Here is a 6,378-nt window from a genome sequence, read left to right as displayed (position 1 = left end):
CTTTAAAGAACACCCATAAACTCACCACCTAGATTCTACAACTAACATTTTTCTATATGTGCTTTATCACGTATCTATCAATCTATTCATCCATCCATTAATCCATTTTATTTACTGGTACATTACAAAGTAAGTTGCAGATATCACATCATGTATTATTAACTAGAGTTGAATTTAGGTATTTTCAAATATCTGAAAGCAGGATACATGAAGAAGGATTGAGAATTTCCCGTGTGTATACAGAAAACATAATAAATACCATTGAACAGAAGTTACAGGGAGACAAACTAAAGAGATTCAAGCACCATATGGTAGAGTTTGATTAATTGGCCTTTCTTTAACATATGTTTTAGCCTGGGAATCCATGATAGAAATTTTTGAGCTCTATGTCATGTTCTAAACTAGATCTTCAGGAGGGTGTAAGATGAATAACACCAGAAGCTTAAAGTTATTTAAAAAGCTTAAATTAATATTAAATAAATAATTAGAAAACAAATCAAAAGGATAGCTCTTTCTATCCTTCTCCCCTTGCTCTGTCCCATGGAGGCTGAGCCTTAGGGCTGCATTCTTGCTCTCTGGTTTCCTGCTGGGCTATGCCAAAGAGAGGCATAAGCAAGTTGGATCATGATGATTAGCTGTGTTCCTCTATATAATGTTACACGTCTTGTCAAGTGGCCTCACCAGGCAGCACTCCCAGACAGTTCCCTGCTGTTACTAAACCTGAGCATGAGAACATTCTTTTTTTGTTTTCCCTCAACCCTGTATGAGGTTTCCGGTTCTGCATCCTGTCCATTGCTAGACATCCTGTCCCACAGAAGAGGGGAGAAAAAAACTGAGACACACTTGTGAAATTCACAGTCCAAAGGCATAGGCTCACGAAAAGACCAAGACCTAATCATAGGACTATAGAATGCTTCCCCTCCCCCATACCTTATCACCACATTACTAATGTTCTATTTACATCATTTCCTTTTACCTGGTACATCATGGCCAGCTATCAAGAAAAAAATTACAAGGCATACCAAATTCAGAAAACACAATTTGAAGAGACACAGAAGGCATCAAAACCAGACTAGCCAGTGTTGTTGAAATTATCACACTGGGAATTTAAAAAACTATGATTAATATACTAAGTGCTCAAATGGATAATGTAGACAGCATGCAAGAACAGATGGTCAGTGTTAGCAGAGAGATGTAAATCCTAAGAAAGAAACAAAAAGAAATGCTAGAGATCAAAAACACTGAAACAGAAAGGAAGAATGCCTTTCATGGGCTTATTAGTAGACTGGACATGGCTAAGGAAAGAATCTCTGAGCTGGAAGCTATATCAACAGATTCTCAAAAACCAAAAAACAAACAGAACAATGACTGAAAAAACAGACCATGAATATCCAAGCACTGAGGGACAACTACAAAAGGTGTAACTTACACAGAATGGGAATACAAGAAAGGAGAAGAAAGACGGAAAAGAATAGAAGAAATACTTGAAAGAATAATGACTGAGAATTTCCCCAAATTAACATCATTCACCAAACCACAGACCAAGGAAGCTTAGAGAACACCAACCAGGAAAAATGCCAAAAAACAAACAAACAACAACAACAAAAAAACTACACCTAGGCATATCTACTTAAAACTATGGAAAGAAAAAGAAAAAACATGATAAAGAAAAAATCCCGGAAGAAGCCACAGGAAAAGAACATCTTACCTATGAAGGAACAAAGATAAGAATTACATCCAATTTCTCCTCAGAAATGAAACAAATAAGGACAGAGTGGAGTCAAATACTCAAAGTGTTGAGAAAAAAACTCCACCAATCCAGAATTCCGTACCCTACAAAATTAACCTTCAAAAGTGAAAGAGAAATAAAGACTTTCTCAGACAAACAAAATTTAAGCTAATGTGTGGCAGGTAGCAAGAATGGTTAAAAGAAGTTTTTTAGAGGGAAGGAAAATAACATAGGTCAGAAACTTGGATCTACATTAAAAAAAAAAAAAAAAAAAGGAAGAGCATCCAGGAAGGAATAAGTGAAGGTGAAATAAAAACTTTTGCTTTTCTTATTCATAATTAATCTAACAGAAAATAGTTTGCTCAAAATAATAATAGCAACAGGGGCTGGCCCCGTGGCCGAGTGGTTAAGTTCACACGCTCCGCTGCAGGCGGCCGAGTGTTTCGTTGGTTCAAATCCTGGGTGCAGACATGGCACTGCTCATCAGACCACGCTGAGGCAGCGTCCCACATGCCACAACTAGAAGAACCCACAACGAAGAATACACAACTATGTACCGGGGGGCTTTGAGGAGAAAAAGGAAAAAATAAAATTAAAATAATAATAATAATAATAATAATAGCAACAATGTATTTGATCATGTATGCTTATTATATGTCTTATGTATATATATGCTCATGTATGTTTATTTATAAGTGAAATGAATGACAGCAATGATACAAGGGACATGAGGAAGAAATTAGGATTATTGTGTTATTATAAGGTACCCACATTACCCACACAGTAGTATTGTATTATTTGGAAATGGACTTGGATTAGCCGTAAACATATACTGCAAACTCTGAGGTAACCACTAAAAAAGGTTAAAAAAAAGTATAAGCAATATGCTCAGAAAGGAGAGAAAATGCAATCATATAAAATGCTCAAGGAAAACAACAAAAGGCAGGAAAAGAGTAGAAGACAAAACTAGGAACACAGAACAAGGACAACAAAAGAAAACAGTAATGAAATGGTAGACATTAATCCAACTATATCAGTAGTCAATTTGAATGTCAATGGGGTAAATGCATCAATTAAATGACAAAGATTGTCAGAGTGGATCAAAAAACAGGACTTAATTATATGTTGTCTACAAGAAATCCACTTTAAATTTGAGAAAAATATACCATGCTAACACTAATCAAAAGAAAGTTGGAGTGGCTGTATTAATTTTGGACAGGGAAGACTTGCTGTAGAGCAACAGGAACTCTCATACATGGCTGGTTAGAATACAAAGTGGTACAGTCACTTTAGAAGACAGTTTGTTAGTTTCTCATAAAACTAAACATACTCTTACCACACAAACCACAAAGAGTAATCACACTCTTTGGTATTTACCCAAAAGAGCTGAAAACTTATGTCCGCATAAAAAACTGCATGTGGATGTGGATAGCAGCTTTATTCAGAATAACTAAAACCTGGAAGCAACCAAGATGTCCTTCAGTAGGTGAATGGATAAATAAACTGTGGTACATCCAGACAATGGAATATTATTCAGTACTAAAAAGCCATGAAAAAACATTGAGGAAATTTAAGTGCATACTACTAAGTGAAAGCAGCCAACCTGAAAAGGCTACATACTGCATGATTCCAACTATATGATGTCCTGGAAAAGGCAAAACTATGGAGACAGTAAAGAGTCCAGTGATTGCCAGGCTTTCAGAGTAGAGTGGAGAGATGAATAGCTAAAGCACCAAGGATTTTTAGGGCAGTGAAAATACTCTGTATGATACATAACCATGGATAGATGTCATACATTTTGTCCAAACCTATAGAATGTACACCATCAGGAGTGAATTATAATATAAACTATTGACTTTGAGTAATAATGTGGCAATGTAGGTTCATCAATTGAAACAAATGTATCATTCTGGTGGGGGATATTGATAATTGGGGAGGCTATGCATAGGTGTAGGTAAGGGACATATGGGGAATCTGTGTACCTTCCCTTCAATTTTTCTGTGAACCTAAAACTGCTCTAAAAAATTCTTCTTGATAAGGAGAGTGACATCAGCATCATAGCAGAGTGAGCTCTCCTGGTGATCTCTCCCCTCCACAATACAATGAAAAAGACATTCATGCTCCAACAGAGGACATCCATGCAACACAAAAGAAGTCTGAGAGACCCACACAGCTATACATCAGAGGGTGGAGATGCTGGAGCCACACTTGGAGGAGGTAGAATGGGGTAAGAGAAAACTTCACTCCCTCCCTGAAAGACTGCGATCCTGGACTGTGTGTAGCCTCCAAGAGGGAAGGAATGGGGAAGGAAGCACCCATTTGTGGGAACATCAAAGATCCCTGAGGTCCCTCGCAGCCTAGGGGAAAGCCCTGTACTGAGGTGAAAGCTATCATGAGGGTTACTTCATCCAGCCAACACCTCAAAAGAGCAGATAGTGAAGGTAGTGTAAGGTCAACAGTGCATGCAGAAAAGAGCATCCCTCCCCTCCACACACCCAGTGCTAGCTCCAGTGCCTGGGATCCCAGCAGAACATAGAGGGCTCAGAATACACAGATCTTGACTCCCACCCATTGGCAATAGGTAGTAAGGGTGATCAATAATACCAGGATGCAGAAGAACAGAGCCACGCCCTCCAGCAGTATCAAAAATTATATTAAATCTCAAGACAAGAGAGAAAATGACAAGTACCCAGAAATCAGTCATGAAGACACAGAAATATGTAATCTAAATGACAGAGAATTCAAAATAGCTATCATCAAAAAACTCATTGAGTTAAAAGAGAATATAGAGTAACAATTCAACGAGTTTAGGAGATACTTCACAAAAGAGATTGAAACTGTAAAGAAGAACCAATCAGAAATATTGAAGATGAAAGACATAATGGATGAGATAAAACAAAATATGGATTCCTTGAATGCTTGAGTGGACATTATAGAGGAGCAAATCAGCATAATCGAGGATAGACATATTGAAGTGCTCCAGATAGAGGAGGAGAGAGAACTAAGACTAAAAAGGAATGAAGAAAGTCTCTGAGAAATATCCAACTCAATTAGGAAATGCAACATAAGAATTATAATTATTCAAGGAGAAGAGAAGGAGAATGGAGCAGAGAGCTTGTTCAAAGAAATAACAGCAGACAACTTCCCAAACCTGGGGAAGGAGATGGAAATTCATGTGAAATAAGCTATCAGATCTCCTAAATATCTCCATGTAAAAAGACCTACTGCAAGGCATGTAGTAGTGAAACTGGCAAAAGTGAATGACAAAGAAAAATACCAAAAGCAGCAGGAAAAAGAAAATAACCTACAAAGGAACCCCTATCAGGCTTTCAGTGGATTTCTCTGCAGAAACCTTACAGGCTAGGAGAGACTGGAATGACATATTCAAATCTTTGAAGGACAAAAACTTTCAGCCAAGAATACTCTATCCAGTGAAAATATCCTTCAGATATGATGGAGAAATAAAAACTTTCCCAGATAAACAAAAGCTAAGGGAGTTTGTAGCCACAAGACCCCCCCCCCCCAGAAATCCTCAAGAAGACTCTCATACTTGAAAAAAAAAGGGGGGGAGAAAGGGGTTACAAAGTATGGAGTAAGGAGATAAATAGGTAGACAAAATCAGAAAATTGTGGCTATACATCAGAACAGATTAGCAAATGCTCAAGTATAAAATTAAAGATAAAGGGAAGGAAAACATCAAAAACAAAGATAATCTTGTCATTTTAACCACAAACTCACAACACGAGATGGAATAAGATGTGACAAAAACAACATAGGAGGGGAAGAGGAAGGAGACCGAATTGGTTTAGTCTAAGGAAATAAGAGGCCGTCAGAAAATGGACTACATTATCTATGAGATTTTGCATACAAACCTCATGGTAACGACTAAACAAAACAGCAGAACAAAGACACAAATAATAAATAAGGAGAAAACAAAGAAATCCAACATAAAAAACTACATAACTCAATTGGTAGACTGAAACACATGGGAGGAGAAATAAAGGAAATGCAGGAGAAGCAAAAGATGACTGATAAAATGGCAGTATTAAGCCCTCATATGTTGATAATCACCCTAAACGTTAAATGGATTGAATTCTCCAATAAAAAGACACAGAATGATGAGATGGATTAAAGAACAAGACCCAACAATATTCTGCCTCCAGGAAACACATCTTACCTCCAATGACAAACACAGGCTCAGAGTGAAGGGAGGGAAGATGACACTCCAAGCTAATGACAAACAAAAGAAAGCAGGTGTCGCAATACTTATATCAGACGATGTAGACTTCAAGATAAGACAAGTAAAGATAGACAAAGAGGGGCAGTATATAATGATCAAAAGGACACTCCACCAAGAAGACATAACACTTATAAATATCTACGCACCCAACACAGGAGCACCAAAGTACATAAAGTAACTATTAACAAACCTAAAAGGAGATATTAATGATAACATAATAATAGTAGGGGACCTCAACATTCTACTCACATTATTTGATAGATCATCCAGACAGGAAATCAACAAGAAAACAGTGGAATTAAATGAAAAGCTAGACCAGTTGGACTTAATAGACATATATAGAACATGCCACCCAAAAACAGCAGAATACACATTCTTCTCAAGTGCACATGGAACATTCTCAAGGATA

Source organism: Equus quagga, chromosome 15 (genome assembly GCF_021613505.1).
Source record: "Equus quagga isolate Etosha38 chromosome 15, UCLA_HA_Equagga_1.0, whole genome shotgun sequence".
NCBI classification, from domain to species: domain Eukaryota; kingdom Metazoa; phylum Chordata; class Mammalia; order Perissodactyla; family Equidae; genus Equus; species Equus quagga.
Note: the sequence above shows the minus strand (reverse complement) of the source record.